Below are 18097 nucleotides of genomic sequence, written 5' to 3'. Positions count from 1 at the left end.
TAATAACTTTTAAACATGGCATGGCTGGTTATTTCATTAAAACCCCACCAAAGAAGTAACTCACATTATATCATTTTTCATAATTCTTGGATATGTTACTAATTTCGACGATTATTTTTAATGAAGTAACGAAAATAATTGCGACCTCTTACTAAAATAATAACTTCCATACATTGTCTGGTCTGTCTACTTCATTACGAATACACCAATCAAATAACTCACATTTCATCATTTTTCATAATTTTTGGATATGTTGCTAATTTCAAACCTCTCTGCTCTTACTAAAATATTACCTTTGAGACATTTATGTGCTGTTTATTTCATTAGAAACACATCAATAAAATACCTCACATTGCATTATTTTTTATAATTCTTAGATAGGTTATGAATTTCGACAATCAAATTTAATGAGTACGCACATCTAATCGCCTAATTCATACTAAAATCATAAATTTGCTACATTGACTGGGCTGTTTATTTCATTATAAACACATCAATCAAATAACTAAAACTTCATTTTTCATAATTCTTGGATATGTTACTAATTTCGACAATAATTTTTCATGAGTTAATCCACATTATCGCCACCTCCTATCACTAAAATAATAACTTTGAGACATTGTATGGCTGTTTTTTTTTTTCATTACAAACACACCTATGAAGTTGCTCACATTTGACCATTTTTCATAATTCTTGGATATGTTACTAATTTCGACAATCATTTTTAATGAAGTAACCCAAATAATAGCCCCCGCTTTAACCGACACGATCCCCTTCCTCTTACAAAAATAACAACTTTGATACTTCTTCTAGCCTGTCTATTTCATTACGAACACACCAATCAAATAACTCACATTTAATAATTTTTCATAATTCTTGGATACGTTACTAATTTCGACAATCATTGTTTATGATTTGACCCACATAATCGACCCCCTCTTACTAAATTACTAACTTTAAACAATATCTGGTCTGTTTATTTCATTACAAACACACCAATCAAATAACTTACATTTAATAACTTTTCATAGTTCTTGGATTTGTTACTAATTTCGACAATCGTTTTTCATGATTTAATCTACATAATCCCGTCTCCTCTTGCTAAAATAATAACTTTGAGACACTGTCTCTGGTAATTTCATATAAACACACCAATCAAATAACTCATATTTTATCATTTTTCATAATTCTTGGATATGTTACTAATTTCGACAATCATTTTCCATGATTTAACACACATAATCTCCCCTCTCTTACAAAAAATAACAATCATGCGACATTGTCTAGAGTGTCTATTTCATTACAAACATACACATCAAATAACTAACATTTCATCATTTTGCATAATTCTTGGATATGTTACTAATTTCGACAATCATGTTTCATGAGTTACCCCATATAATCCTCTTACTCTTTCTAAATTAATACATTTGAGACATTGTCTGTGCTGGTAATTTCATTACAATCACACCAATCACATAACTCACATTTCATCCTTTTTCACTTTTCTTGGATACTAGCGAGGGGTACCCGGCGTTGCCCGAGTGTTTGTAGGGGTGTGTGGTGTTAAATAAAAAACAACCCGGAGGTAGAATCGAAGCCGAACCCTTGAGGCGAAGTTTGAAAATAAAATCGGCCAGCCAGAAGTGAAAGATGTTTGAAAGTCGTCGAGCGTTACGACGACAACGATGACGATGTAAGCATTGTTATAAGCGAAGTAAGAAAAGAAAACAACGTTTTAATTAAGCGGGGGGGGTAAACACAAAAAAATAACGTAAGGCAAACGAACGATTAAAACAGAAAAAAGAACGAACGTTACGTGAAAAATGGCTTAAATAATACAGGGTTCAATATTTAAATTTAAAAAATCGAAAAAAAAAAACTTCTCACGCGACGATTCGAACCTAAAACGTTTAGATAATGAACCAAGGCCTTAACTACCTGAGCTAAAGCGACGTATATAAAGTTTGTTCGGTTTATCAACTATTTAAAATAAATCAGGTCACTACGTCATGACGTTTTCTGACGCATACGTTGTTGACCCTCCCCTGTCGAAAATTGTCGATTTCGGGGTGAAAAAGTAAACGTTTTTCTCGTTCTCTCTCTCTCTCTCTCTCTCTCTCTCTCTCTCTCTCTCTCTCTCTCTCTCTCTCTCACACACACACACACACACACTTCGTCTTCCTTACTCTAAAGACTGGAAAATGGCGTCTGGCTGTTTTTATTTTTAAAAACTTCGTTCGTTAATATTATTTGTAAGCGTATTTTTTTTACTTCACATGCTTGGCTTGTTATTTTTCGTTTAACTATCGTATCTAACTATTTTAAATGTGGTAATAACTTTGGTAACGTTGCCATAGCGTAGAAGTTCATAGTTTAGCTTTAATTAATTTTTTTACCGATAACAACATTTTTAAATTGTAAATTCAGACCGCCATTAGAGCTTGCTGACGTCAAGATCACGTGACATGACTCGGCGGGTTTTAAATACCCAAAATGGCCCAAAATAAACGGCCGCGTGTATACTTTAGGTAGAAGAGTTGACGCCCGTATTTTTGGGGGCAGTTATGAATCGATTTAAAAATATGTAATGTTTAACATAAATATGTCACTTTTGGCCCCCCCTGCAGAAAATCGATCCGTTAACGCACTTCTGATGGTCACTTTGGGCCAATTTTTCGATATTTGTGGTCCGGAAGGTGGGGCTTTCATATGAGACTAAGTTTGTGAATTTTTGTTCCGTCGATCGAAACTTTTTAGCAGACACACAAACATACATACATACATACACACAAACATACATACATTTTCGCTTTTATATATATAGATTATAATCATAAAAAAACTTGTCCCAAAATGACCAGATTCGGCATAAAATAACTTGAGAATGGTTGATATGCTACAAATCCTAATAATACGCATTAGCGGGACCTGTGGAAATTCCACAGAGGACTCATTCATATGTACTATATTGATGTTGGCATTCTGTAGATGTTCAGCGTATATTGAGATGCCCTGATATTATTATAGCTCTTTTGTTAAAACTGCAAAAGTATTGATCTATGCTAGCAGGGACGCCCGGCGTAACTAGGTCATACAATACACTAAAATATGATATCTAAATTTATGCAGATTTCGTATATATTATTATAGAGTTAATGTTCTATCTATTTTTATATATTATAAAGTTGCGATTTCAAAAATAAAAACATATTTTCATATTATTAGGTGCATTAGCTTTAATCGACACCGGAATCTATTATATATATATATATATATATATATATATATATATATATATATATATATATATACATTAATTATATACATATATATATAATATATATATATGTATGTGTGTGTTCTGTTCCCATTAGTAGTTTAGATAAATAAAAAGATAATTTTGACTAAGAGTTAAGCCCCTTATATCTTGCTTGATAGAAAAGAAATCTCCTTTTGCACCCCAGATTACCTCCCTTTGATTCTTTCTCTTAGAATGGGGGAATATTTTGGTTTCAGGCCGACGGGGAAAAGGTAGCCCTTTAATGATATCGTGGAATCAAAATAGTCAAATATAAAGTAAACCCGTTGAATCGGCAGAAACAAACGGCATGTTAAACTTATATTGAAACATTTAGGACTATCTCGTATTAAGAACATTTATCTGGTCCTATTTTCGAATTTTGTTGACATTTTATCGTCGTCGGAATTGTGACGTTATTTTCTTCTTCCACGCGTTTCCGAATCGTTTATTCTCTGTCTTCTTTTTCGGTTTTTACATTCTTCTTAAATAAATATACTTTTGGATACTAACGTGACGATATCTTCAGAGTTCCTTTGCTTTTGATATCAGATGGCTTGCTGTAACGAGTTTACTACACGCCATTCCAGTACTATATATATATATATATATATATATATATATATATATATATATATATATATATATATATATATAGCTGAACATCTGTGTGTGTGTCTGCGTAAGTATATTTTGATAATTATGTTTCAGTTTGAAGAAATAGGGTATAATAAAATTGTGGGGTGTTCCTTCGCATCTGACCTCCATAGAATGGAAATATGTCACAAAGTTTAACAAGATTTTTTAATATAGATCCACAGAATCCTGTGATAAGTGTTTCAGTGTGAACAAGTATGGTATAATAAATTATGGGGTTTATCTATTTTATTTTTACTTTCATCATATTTTGTTTTGGTTTAGATACCCCCAAATTCGAAGCTATCGCTTTACAACCCTTCCTTTTCATAACCTATCTCTTTACAACCCTTCCTTTTCATAACCTATACTACTTTCATATATCAGAGTCCATTTTCTGTAGGCTATTTTTTAACCCAGTCGATATGTGCACGTCCCAACAATATGTCAGATGTAGCCTTTGAACATTGAATGACATGCGCAAAGCCGTTGCTCGTAACAGGAGTCGTTTAATTATCAAACGTCTTTTCCTTTAACTGTATTGAGCAGATAATTGGGCCTCACATCAGTGAGGGGACCCGATACGCGAACAAGCCGTAGAGAGGAAGGCCGCGAAACGGTGCGTATTCTCTCCTGATGACCTAATATTATCTATGAGACGAAATACGCCCCAAACATAACTATATAAAGTTTTAAAAGACATGATATGAAATACCCCCCCCCCCCAAAAAAAGCACCATCCTATAAAACTCAGACGAGGAAAGCCCGTAAAGAAAAACTGACGACAGCGGGAAATGGCAGATCTTAGGAATAAGAAAAAACATCTGAAACAAAAACTCCACGTTTCAAATCCTTTTGAAAAAGTGGGTTTATTGAATATCTGGAAAGATCTCAAAGACAGGCATAGCGCTCTTAGCAAGGCGGAATGCGCCAGGAAAAAACGACTGAAGCTGAGAAAAGAGCGCGATCGGTTCATTCAAGGACCATATAAATATGCTCGAAATCTATTTGAACAACCAAAATCAGGAGTATTAAAAACTGAACAACATGTCTCAGAAACCCATCTAAGATACACATACTCAGACCACAACCGGCACATCCCACTGGAAAAAAATAGCAAATTGATATGGCCAGAAATTCCTCATAAAAAGTTCAATATGAACATAATGACGTATGAAGAGGTTAAACGCGTTGTCTTCAAAGCTAGAAATAAATCCGCACCAGGCCCGAATGGCATCCCCTTCTTACTTTACAAAAGATGCGCAAAAGTACTTAAATGGCTATATATAAATTTGAAGTTGGCATAGAAAAACTGTCATGTCAGTAACCAGTGGATGAAAGCAGACGGTGTGTACATACCTAAAGAGCAAAACGCAGAAGCTATAAATCAATTTCGGCCAATCTCACTTCTTAACGTAGAGGGAAAAATATTTTTCGCAGTAATGGCTTCAACAATAACAAAATTCCTACCATCAAACAAATATATCGATATTTCTGTGCAAAAAAGTGGTATCCCTGGAATAGCTGATTGTCTGGAACATGGGAGTATGATATGGGAGGCTATCCAAAGAGCAAAAATAAAAAAACTGACTTGGACGTCATTTGGCTCGATTTAGCTAATGCATATGGATCAGTGCCCCATCAAATGATTAAACTATCCCTTCAAATTCACCACATCCCGGAAGGAATACGCAAGATGATTGCAATGTATTTTGATGGGTTTCACATGCGGTTTACCACAAATGCCTACACAAAAAACTGGATGAGACTTGAGGTGGGAATTGCAATGGGATGTACAGTATCGCCTATACTTTTTGTTTTAGCGATCCAAGTAATTCTCAAAGCAGCAGGAAACAATGTAAGCCCTACTAAATTAGGCGAAGATTGCGAAATGTCACCATTAAAAGCTTACATGGACGATACCACAAGCCTTACATCAAAAGAAGCTGACACCCGCAAGTTAGTCAGCATTGTGGATGAAATGATGGTCTGGTCCAGAATGACTTTCAAGCCTAAGAAGTCCAGAAGCCTCTCTCTTAGAAAAGGAAAAGTGCATGAAGATATCTGTTTTTCAGTGGGTGGTCAGAAAATTCCTACAGTCTCAGAAGAACCAATAAAAAGCCTGGAAAGATGGTACGACAGGGAAATCTGGACTGGGAATGACCAGCATTCAAAGATGGTCTACGGCTACAACCAAAGAGCGCCGAGATCTGGTCATTCAGGAAATATAGAGCAAGGAGGAAAGCAAAAGTCTCGTAAAAGCTCTTCAACAGTCACAGGAGGGACAATGAACAAACTGGGAAGAAGTTATGCAAAGATCCATTACGTGCAATGACATCTGGCAAATGTCGCCGCTAAGGTTGAGTTTTATAATACGCTCAACTTACGACATGCTTCCATCAATGACTAACCTTGCCAAATGGAAGAAAGGAGATGCTGCAACCTGTCCTGTATGCAAAGAAAACCCTCAGACTATGGAACATGTGCTTAGTACCTGCAGAGTGGCCCTTGCTAATGGGCGATATACGTGGCGGCACAACAGGGTATTGGAAGAACTGACCACAACAATAAGCAACCATATGAAGCCCGAAGCAGCTAACATAAGTCACAAGTTTTTTGCTCAAAACGTATAACTAGCCCATTGCTAGTACAGAACCAAAATATTCTCGGAATCAATGATGATTGGATAGTCGCCGCAGATCTCTCTGGCTGGCAAAGTAATTATCCAAATATTATAAAAGCAAAGGGCCAGACATTGTTCTCTCGTCAATAACAAGGAAAAACATTCGTTTTGATTGAATTGACAGTACCTTATGAGAGCCGGGTAGAGAAGCAACACCAATACAAGATGGAGAAATATGAAGACCTAAAAGGTTACGTTACAATTCTTCGAGCTGTTGAAATTGGAGCAAGAGGTTTCATTTCAGGCTCTTTATATCAACTTTTAGGACAGCTTGGAATTAAAGGCTGAAAAAGAAGCGCAGCATGTAAAAATCTAACAGAAATTACTGAACAATGTGCAATCTGGCTCTGGGTTAAAAGAAATACCGAGTGGTAATATGTGTCCACAGTGCTGATTTATTTATTTAATGATTTTAATTTTTTTATTTTGTTTAACCATTTTTTTTTTCATTATTTATTTTCTTTATTTTCTCCTTTTTTATTTTCTTTCTTTCCCTTTTTTTGTTTCCGTTTTGTTTTTCTATTCTTTCGATATGAGCACGTCTTAACTTAACGGACTTGATATAGACGCAGCCTTTAAATTTAAACGTCATGCGCACAAAGCCATCGTTATATGAAACACCAATTTTTATACATTTTTACTGCATTGCACAGTTAATTCAAATGCAATTCAGATATCTAAGCCTCGCATCAACGAATATGGCTGATGCTAAAAAGCTGTAACAAGGAAAATACTCACCTAGACTGGATTTACAATAACTTATAACAGTCGAGTAGAAACAACATTAATACGTGAAAAAAAAGAGAGAGCTGACGTTACAATCTAGGCGAAAAGGAACACCGCATGGTATGTTCGCAAGGGTCTACAGTGTAGTTATTACTGTGAGTAGATTTTTTTATGTGTTCATGTATACATATATATATATAATTTTTATTAATGTTATGTATATATATATACCTTTAGTTATATACATATATATATATATATACATATATATAGTACTTTTATTATTATTGTTGTTATTATTATTTATTATTGTTAATATTATCATTATTTTCTTCGATATGTGCACGTCCCAACAACATGTCAGACGTAGCCTTTGAAAATTGAATGACATGCGCAAAGCCGTTGCTCGTAACAAGAGTCGTTTAATTATCAAACGTCTTTTCCTTTAACTGTATTGAGCAGATAATTGGGCCTCACATCAGTGAGGGCACCCGATACGCGAACAAGCCGTAGAGAGGAAGGCCCCGAAACGGTGCGTATTCTCTCCTGATGACCTAATATTATCTATAAGACGAAATACCCCCCAAACATAACTATATAAAGTTTTAAAAGACATGCTATTAAATACTCCCCCAAAAAGCACCATCCTATAAAACTCAGACGAGGAAAGCCCTATGAAGGCGCTTTATCTCTCCCTTGACATTGATTTTATTAAAAAAGAAAACAGCTAACACACATCAGCCAATAAGGTAAGCTCTTTCTCTCAAATACATCTTCTGTTGTTCGCTTGCTTCATAGCGAGTTTCTACCACTGTTTCGGTAGTAATTTTTATCCTCTAAAGCTGAACGTCTGTTTTTGTGTCTAGTCACGAATAGGCTCCTAAATGATTGACCATTATAGAAAACTGATCATATATAATGATAGAAGATCTATCAAGACACAGGAATGGGTATGCTTGATCTGGCATAATGATAATTCATTAAAATTGTGGGGCTGCGTACGCGCCTGGTCCACAAAGTATGGAAATAAAAAAATTAAAAAAAAAAACATTTACAAGTGTTTTTGATATAGATGTACATAAGAATACTTTGATAAGTATGTTTTAACTTAAATAAGGATGGTATAATAAAATTGTGAGGTTAGCGTTCGCGCCTGGCCTCCATAGATTGGAAATAGGCACAAACTTTAATAAAGACTTTTCATATCTATCTGTGTAATATAGTTTGATAATTATGTTTCAGTTTGAAGAAATACAGTTTAATAAAATTGCAGGGTGTTCGTTCGCGCCTGACCTCCATAGAATGGAAATATTTTGCAAAGTTTAACAAGGTTTTTTAATATAGATCCACAGAATATTGTGATAAGTGTTTCAGTGTGAACAAGTATGGTATAATAAATTATGGGGTTTATCTATTTTATTTTTACTTTCATCATATTTTGCTTTGGTTGTGATACCCGCAAATTCGAAGCTATCTCTTTACAACTCTTCCTTTTCATAACCTATCATACTTTCATAAATCTTCATTTTCTGTAGGCTATTTTTGAACCAAGTCAACGACGGGTACTTTTGTATATATATATATATATATATATATATATATATATATATATATATATATATATATATATATATATATATATATATTAAGTAATGTGATTGATAATTTAAAATTTAAAAATCAAATTATAATTAAATTAAAAATTTGTTTCATAAGAAGGAACAACAACAAAATCAATTATCCGTACGATCGTTTCGGAAAACAATGCTTTTTATTGTGGTAGACATCAAGTTACGGGCAATAATTATTACATATAGTTTTTTTAATAAGCAAGGTCTCCTCGTCAGCAGATTTTGAAGGGTTTTTATTAAATTTAAAAGACATGGTGTTAGATAAAATCTTTAAGATTACTTTTTGTTTTGGAATTAGACTTTTAATATATTTATTTAAAGGCAATTATAGAATTCTGCTTTTATTTTAATTTTTTTTTGTTTAGGATTAATTATTTACTTTTTAATTCTTCAGACTAGTGTTCTTATCTTGATTGTTGTTGTTTTTTGGGGTTTTTTTTCCAACAACGTTTCGGTTGATGTAACAGTTGTGAGAAAGAAACTTACATAAGTCACTCACTCTTCCAGTACTATATTACGATGTGCGATAACACTCAGAAGACAATAGAGTAATACCGTAGAATTTGAAAAAGTACTAGTAATAGCATATAATATATACCGGGTCGCGCCAGCATGTTGGAAATGTAAATTGCTGGCAGGTTAGGGTTACTGTAAAAAACAGTTCAACGGGTTAAGGTGGCGTTTTTTTTGTTTTTTTTTTTTACACAGTGATCACCACTTATCAAGGCCCGGAAGCCACTCAGGGATAAGGGTTATTGCAAGTACATTAAGTTAGTGAGGAGATTTGCTGAAGTGTTTACTTAAGGAGGCGGTTCATTAGGAATTTGTTAACATTGGACTTGAAGACATCCAAGTTGTAGTCCGGAGGGAAGCAGGCAGACGGAGCAGAGTTCCACAGGCGTGCAGTTCTAAGAAAGAAGCTTTGTTCATGGAATCCGCGTTTTGATTTAGGCACAGATATAGAGTGGGGGAAATTTTTCACAGTGGATTCAGCTAGACGGGTGTTTTTCGTGAAAGATTGGCGAGGGGGGACCAGAGATTGGAGTTCAGACGAGCATCTGCCATGGAAATAACGATAAAACAAGGACAGGCTCGGTATTTCTCTATTGTCTTCTTGGCGTACTTTAAACGGGTAGCTAGGATCAGTGATTACAACCGAGGGTGATTGGGTTAGTGTGAAAGAAAAACAAACCATGAAAAGGAAAGAAGGAAAAGAAATCTTTTGGTTCACATGAAAAGCAATCGGTTTTCTAAGTTTGGACGAAGCGGACGTCTCGGTTAAACGCGAAGATGCGTCTAAGAAAGTAACGCACGAAAGTTTAAGTGGTCGACAATACGATGCTTTCATCCCTGTTCACTTGTTAGACGAAATAAAGAAGTCATGCCAGAAATCGGTGTTATGTCTTTCGCCAGACATCTCTTCCAGCATCAACCGGTGACGTCAGAGAAAGCATCCACATTTCCGTTTGATTAAAACCGGTCTTCTTTTTTTGTTGCAAACCTTCTACTAGTTGGCCAGTTGTGTATAAATCCTAAGATCGATAGGAGCCTACTATCATGTCTGAAAGTAACACAATGTTCAACGAGCAAGGTCAGAGATGCGCCGTGGCACAACTCATGCTCTCTAGCGATCCAAGTTTTGACAACAGGACCATTGCTAGCACCCTCAAGATGCATTGATTAATTATCACAAATAACATGGACGTTTCCAAGATACGGTTATGGTCTTTGATGTGTTCTCAAGTGAAGGCCACATCATGCCACTTCACATCTTCTAAGTCGGCTCAAAAGTCAACACCAAAGTCGGCTCAAAAGTCAACACCAAAGTCGGCTCAAAAGTCAACACCAAAGTCGGCTCAAAAGTCAACACCAAAGTCGGCTCAAAAGTCAACACCAAAGTGTACCTACATGTACTGAAGTGTGTGGTAATCCTCTGGTGCAATCACGTGGCAGCTGGCAGATCTTGGGCATGTCAGCAGGACAAAGAGATCCAGGCTTTGCTTCAGAATCAGCGCTACGGCTTTGTACCCTTCTCCTCCTCAGACCTAAACCCGTTGGACTATCTTGTCTGGTCATACGCCGAGAACATCACGAACATGACCTTCCACAACACCAAAGTCAGTTTCATTACCGCCATCTGCCGAGTATTCGCCGTGCTCCAACCAGCGCTTGTGGAAAAGGCATGCTCTCAGTTCCGGACTCGTATCGAGGCGGTGATCGAGGCTGAAGGCGGCTACTTTGAATAGATATCAGCTCTACTACATAATCAAGAATTCATTTCTTCAATAAAAGTTTTTAAATAAAAGTGTAGTGTTGTCTACTTTAGGGCGACACTTTTACTGTTACACCCTGTATCTTATTTTACTGTTACACCCTGTATCTTATGCCCCAAAGCCCTCTAAAATTTTCCAATCTGGATTTAAGTAAATATTTATTGATTCTTCACTTTCAGCAGCGTCGAAACTTACCCTTTATTTATTTTGTCCTTTATTCCTCACATTCAATGAGAAATATTTCTGTCAAAGGGGAAAGAATTGCTGTTTTGGGGGGTCAAAATCTATTGTTTGTTAGTTATTGATCTTGAAGTAGTATTTCTATTTTTTTTTTTTTTGTGTTTGTTTTTTAGCTCCTTAGATCAAGTGGCTTTATGTCTTGTCTCAAGTAATTTCTATTAAAAAAATGTTGATCGGAGAACACTCCCGAGATTTTGAGCGCTTACTGCATTTTTTTTTTTTTTACAAAACTTTATTTCATGTACCTTAAATAAATTTATTACCTCAATATAAATAGAGTTTATTAGTTGATTTAAAACGATTTCTGACTGACCAGTTACTTCTGACTCATCCTCTATTTGTCTTTCTTTTATTACAGAAAATTGCTTTTATGGTGACCGCCATCTTGTCAGCTTGTATTTTTTGTGCAATCGCATGGTGGATGTACGCAGTTTCTGTAACATTCAATGTTTGGGTAATTTTTTTTTCCTTCTACATCTTGCATTTATTTTTTACTTTTCTTTCAAAATAATTATTATTATTATTATTATTATTATTATTATTATTATTATTATTATTATTATTATTATTATTGTCTAGCAAGGAGCTTTCATACAGATCATAAATGATCTCTCCTTGAGAACAACCTGTGGTGTTCCCTGAGAGCTGAGTAACAACAAATCTCAGACTTCCAGTAATCTCCCCCACTTTCGATGGCATTTGTAAATGAATATGTATTATCGCAATAGCCGCTTACCATTGATTTCTCGCTATCAGTGGCTATTAGTCTCCACTAGAATTTGGGTGGAAATAAGTATCCCCATGGTTCCAGTTCTCTTGGCACTTGTCCACCGGAGGTATGGTCAGCGCTCTCTCCTCGATCTTTCCATCCTCCACAACCCTTCTCGGCTATTTCGCATCATTCTTCTTTTTCTTTTTTTTTTTTTTGAGGAAGCGGCCATTAGGTAATGGGAGAGGAGAGGCAGGAGATAGCGAGCTTATAAGGGTGCAGCTTCGTTGTTCTTGATTCCATGTAACGTTTTATGTTTTGTCTCTGCAGCAGTTCGTCTGGCCCGCGCATGTGGCCCGCGCATGTGGCACATGTATTAGTTTCCGCATTTGAGAGTTTTCCCTAATATTTCACCTGTTTTCATTATTGCTACTCGTAGTATCTTTCCAGCTATTCTTCAGATTCCAATTTCTCCCATTCTTTTTTCAAAGTTTTTGGGATTTGTTCCTAGTGCTCCTACTATAAGGGGTACTATCTTGAGTTTTTCATCATCTATATTCCTTTCAGCTCTCTGGCTAGCTCTGTGTATTTGCTTCGTTTCTCCTTTTCTTTGATATTTATCCTGTGGTCAGCTGGAACAGCAAAGTCTACGATTTGGAAGGACTTTTCTTTCTTGTTAATTATCATGACATCCAGTTTTCTTGCTTGGATGGGTTTCTTTGTTTGTATGTCCATGTCCCATAGGATTTTGTTATTCTTATTTGCAAGTACTGTTGCTAGCTTATGCTTGTACCATTTTTCCATGCGTTCGAGATGCAGTTGTTTGCATAGTTCCAAGTGTGTTGCCCTTTCCACTTGGTCGTGCCTCTCCTTGTATTCCTTTTGGGCTAGTTTGCTATATTCGCTTACTATATGGTTTACCGTTTCGTCTTTTTGTTCACAGAGTCTGCATTTGCTGTTTTCTTGTGTTTTGTCGATCTTTGCTTTGTTGTGGTTCTTAATTTTGTGCAGAAGTTGTTAGGGATTCAGTTTCTATGTTTACGTGTCCTTTTCGCATACATTCCAAGTGTTTTCGTTATTGTCATCTTTTATCATCCTTATGAATCTTCCATGTAGTTATTTTCCTTTCTCGTCTTATCCTTTTTCTCTCTATTTTCTGCTTTGTCGATTTTCTTAGTGTTTCTCGCTGCCATGATTATCCTTTCCGTGTTCTACGGTATGTATTTTTCTAATTATTTTTTGTGCGTCATGCACAATCTTCTATAGAAACTAGTCCTCTCTCGCCTTCTTTTCTTTTCACGTAAAGTTGGTTGACATCGTCCTTTGGGTGTAGTGCTTTGTGCATGGTCATGAGTTTCCTGTTCTTCTGATCGAGCAGTCTCAGGTCTTCTTTGGTCCATCCTATGAACGGTTCTGAATATCTTATTAGTGATACTGCCCATGTATTTATACCTTTTATTAGGTTTCTGCTATATAATTTAGTTTCTAGAAGTTTTCTTGTTCTCCTGGGGTTTCTCTCTTTTATTTCTTTTGTTTTGATGGTGTCTGCTTCTAGAACTCTGAAGTATTTATAGTCGTCTTGTTCCCCTAGTGCCCGCATTTCTGTTTGGTTAGGTAGTACATGCCTTCTGTCGTCTCCAGTTTTCCCTTTCTTATAACTAGTAGTGCAAACTTTTCCATACCAAATTCCATTTTGATATCCTGGCTTAAGATCCTGGTAGTGTTTATTAGTGTCTCTAGTTTCTTTTCGGTCCTTTCAAAAAGTTTCAGGTCGTCCACGTACATTAGGTTCATTTTTTTCCTCTATATTAAGGAACTTGTATTAAGCTTGGCACTTTCTCAGTATATTGTCCAGGGGTATCATGCCTATGATGGACAGCAATGGTGATAGTGAATCTCTTTGGAAGATGTGTCTTTGTATATTAATTTCTGTCAATTCCAGTCTCCGTGTTCTCATTGCATTTTCTATTATACTTGATCCTGCTTGGTGTTTTATCCATTTTTAAGTATTCTATCACCCGTGTTAGTGGGATCCTGTCATACGCCTTTTTGTAGTAGATCCATGCCATGGCTAAATTCTTTCTCCTTCTTTTTACCTCTTTCAGGATCTTTTGATCTATGTATAGCAGATCATGTGTTCCTCTTTTTCCTTTTTGGCATCCTTTCTGTTCCTCGGAGAGAAGTCCACGATTATTCAGGGAATGGTAGATTTGTTTCCTCAGTTGTGCTGTTAATATCTTCCACATACTGGGTAAGCACGTGATAGGTCTATAGTTGCTGAGGGTGGTTCCTTTCTCTGTGTTCTTTTGTATCAGGGTGATTCTGGCTTTTGTCATATAATCTGGCACGTTTGTTTCTGTATACATCTTATGTTTTGGGTTAGTCTTTTGTCTAGTACTGTGAATTCTTTTGAACCAGTATGCATGTATCCCATCGTGTCCTGATGCTCTCCATTTTGCTATTTTTCCTATGGTTTTCTTTAGGGTTTCCTTGCTGATTTCATTCACTCTATCTTCTTCGATTTGTTGTATCTTTCATGTCTTGAAGCCATTCAGCATTTCTGTTGTGTTCCTGTCCTTCCTCCCATATTTTACTCCAATAGTGTTTTGTTTCTGTTTTGTCGTTCACATTTTGATAGAATTGGCTTTCATTGTTTTCAAATGTCTTGTTTTGCTTCCACTGTTCAGATATCGTTTAAGTCTCTTTTTGCTGCTATTTCTTGGTTCAGATCTTAGTGTTTCTTTTTAGCCTCTCCCTGCCGGGTTTTGTCGGTCCATTATTCCCTGTGTGTTTTGAACTCCATACTTATTGTCTAGCCGCCTGCATAGATTAAATTGTTTAGGTCAGTAATTGTGTCTGTTGTAATGTGTGAGGGAGGAACTTGTTAACCTCTGTTTCTGTTTTTAATTTCTTTTGCTCGTGGTTCCTTAATGGTGGGCGCTTTATTTTTTCTAGTTCCGAAAGAGTATTATTTTTCTATTTCTGATGCTTCATCCTCTGTTAGCTCTGTTTCATTGTTCTTAATTTCCTCTTTTGTAGAGTCTAGTATTTGTAGGTAAACTTGTGTTGTTTCTCCTGGTGGGGCTTCTACAAGTGTGGTTCTAATGGAGGATGCGTCATGCTCAATTTCGTTTTTTGTTTTCCGCTATACTTCCGTTAGCTCACGTTTTAAGAGCCAGCCTCTCTTGAGTATTAGTCTTGCTTGGTCCTCAATCCTTTGTCCATATGTATGGTTGTGTTTTTGTTGGTAGCAGTGAATGAAAGGCTAATCGACCAAGATATGTTAACGTGTATTCAAGTTGAAAATTTCAAAGTTAAAACACAAGGGATGTTGGTAGCAGTAAATGAAAGGTTAATCGACCAAATATGTCAACGTGTATTCAAGTTGAAAATTTCTAAGTTAAAACACAAGGGATGTTGGTAGCAGTAAATAAAAGGTTAATCGACCAAGATATGTCAACGTGTATTCAAGTTGAAAATTTCTAAGTTAAAACACAAGGGATGTTAGTAGCAGTGAATGAAAGGCTAATCGAACAAGAAATGTCAACGTGTACTGAAGTTGAAAATTTCTAAGTTAAACACAAGGGATGTTGGTAGCAGTAAATGAAAGGCTAACATACCAAGAAATGTCAACGTGTATTCAAGTTGACAATTTTTAAGTTAAAACACAAGGGATGTTCTATACCACGACACTACAACAAATTGGTGACACCCGAACGTGAGATGAACATGATACCAGTCCACTACAAGTTTTAGAGATGATGAAAGACGTTCTTTTTGCTTTGTGTTTGTAAAATACATGCAAACCAATTGTTTGGGTATTGTATGTGAATTTGATTTTCTCTAGGAATTTCATCATTCGGAAGAAGTGGGTTCAGACTTTACAAGGCGAATACCATACAAAACACCAGTTTGTCAATGTACTGGAGATCGAGGCATCCGTTAATTTTCATTATTCTTAGACCCATTCTCAGTCGGGAGAACTTTAGTACCTGTTTTAGTCCAAACAATAATCCAAATAGGAAATTTTATTTACAATGTGTTTGTAAAATATATAAAACTAATTGTTTACAAAACAAGTGTAGGATTTCGTCGTGAAATAACGGTTGATATATCCTAAAATCCAACAATCAATTAATCCTAGACGATAAAATTAAGTTAAAATAAAATTTCAATGAAGAACAAATTACGTTTGCGAAAAAACAAAAAATATAAATAAAAACACATATTTTCGCCATTCTCTTCAAGAAGTCATTATTAGGGCTGTGACAGCAGCATCTTCTTTTCGTTGCTTTGACCCTTCAGCTACCATAACATATGCAGTATAATCGCATTAAACATTTCTATACGTAAATAAAATGTAATAAGAACATATTTTCTTAAAATTCCTGAGTCTTTAAATCAAACATTTTGCAGAAACTGACATGCTTTTAAAGGAATGTTTCCCTGGAAGACTTTTATGTAATGAAATATTTAATTAAAATGTGGAATTGCATTGTGATCATTAAGATAAACCCATAAGAGTGCCCTTTTATTGGTGTTTATTTAAGTAACCAGGAATTTGCATTTTTTTTTTTTTGTTGAAGCCATTTTTTTTTTGTCGAAGCCATTTTTTTAATGAATGTCTACGCAATATAAACTGAAGGAAACCAATTTGAAAAATGTAGTTTAGGGTTAATTTAAAGTTCAATTTAGTTATAGTGTTACATGATAAGGGCTGTCCCCTTTTCATGTAAGTATGAAAATGGAGAATTTAGTTTAAAATGAAAATGAAAGAGCATAGGCGGAATTCGAACCTCGTAATCTAGGTGTAGAAATAGATTACGTGTGAGAATTTAAAAATGTAAAACAAACATTTGTTTAGAATATAGATAAATATTTCAAGGAAAGAATGTTAACTATCAAGTTTGTTATGAAATTTTAAATTGAAAGAATGCAGCTTATAAGATAATGTTTTTAACATATTGGATAAATAGGTTACTGAGAAATAGGAAAAGTTTTGGACACGTATGTCCAAAACACGTGAAAGAAGGCACATGTTTTAACATGTGTATCATGTCACGGAAAATAGAAAGTTCTAGGAATAGAGAAAAACTTTAGTTAGAAAACAGTCAGTGAAGAAACTCGGAGGGGGTCAGACGTCTAGGAGCGAGACGTCACTTCTAGAAAAAAATGTGAAACTTTGAATTCTTGATGATGGGATCACGGCCGTGTGAAGAATAAACCATCAAGTGTTTTTTGTAAAGCTCGTCTTGTGTCTTATGATTCATACAAAAAGGTAAAGTCCAATTGTATTATATATTTGTGTTATATGTCTTTACATACACGTCTCAACATCATCATGTCCGAACTGTTTGAACACTATCCCTTCACTTCAAGAGCTTTCTCATTCTTCTTCTAATCTACATAAGAAAAGAATGAACATTTTAATATATAAGAATCTCTTATAACATGAACAATATCTCTAAGTCTCTTCTACAACAAGTCTCTTACAATACAGCTACATCTCTCTGAGTCTTACAACATCCCTCACTGTAATAAGACTCCTTCTAAGCCTCTCTCTCTCTCTCACAAGAAAAAGCATCACTTTTAATAAGCATCTCTCTCTAAGACTCTTTTAATGAAAAACCAATATGCAACAATAGTAAAAAGCAAAGCAAATAAATATAAAAAGGGTTTGTCTGTATTGTGTAGATCATTTTATGATGTCTGGAATTGATATTGACACTGGTCGACAAAATAACATTTGTTGCATTTACACATCCATAAATGGATTTTTCCTGGATTTACAGAAGCACTCTTTGGTTTAAAAAAATAAAATAACTAAATATTGTTTAAAAGTAGAAAAGTCAAATGAAAACATCCATGAATTTTATACAATATGTTGTTACTCGCTAA

Source organism: Euprymna scolopes, chromosome 32 (assembly GCF_053919585.1).
Source record: "Euprymna scolopes isolate OS-2025 chromosome 32, ASM5391958v1, whole genome shotgun sequence".
NCBI classification, from domain to species: Eukaryota; Metazoa; Mollusca; class Cephalopoda; order Sepiida; family Sepiolidae; genus Euprymna; species Euprymna scolopes.
The sequence above is the reverse complement of the archived record's forward strand: the minus strand, read 5'-3'. Positions refer to the sequence as shown.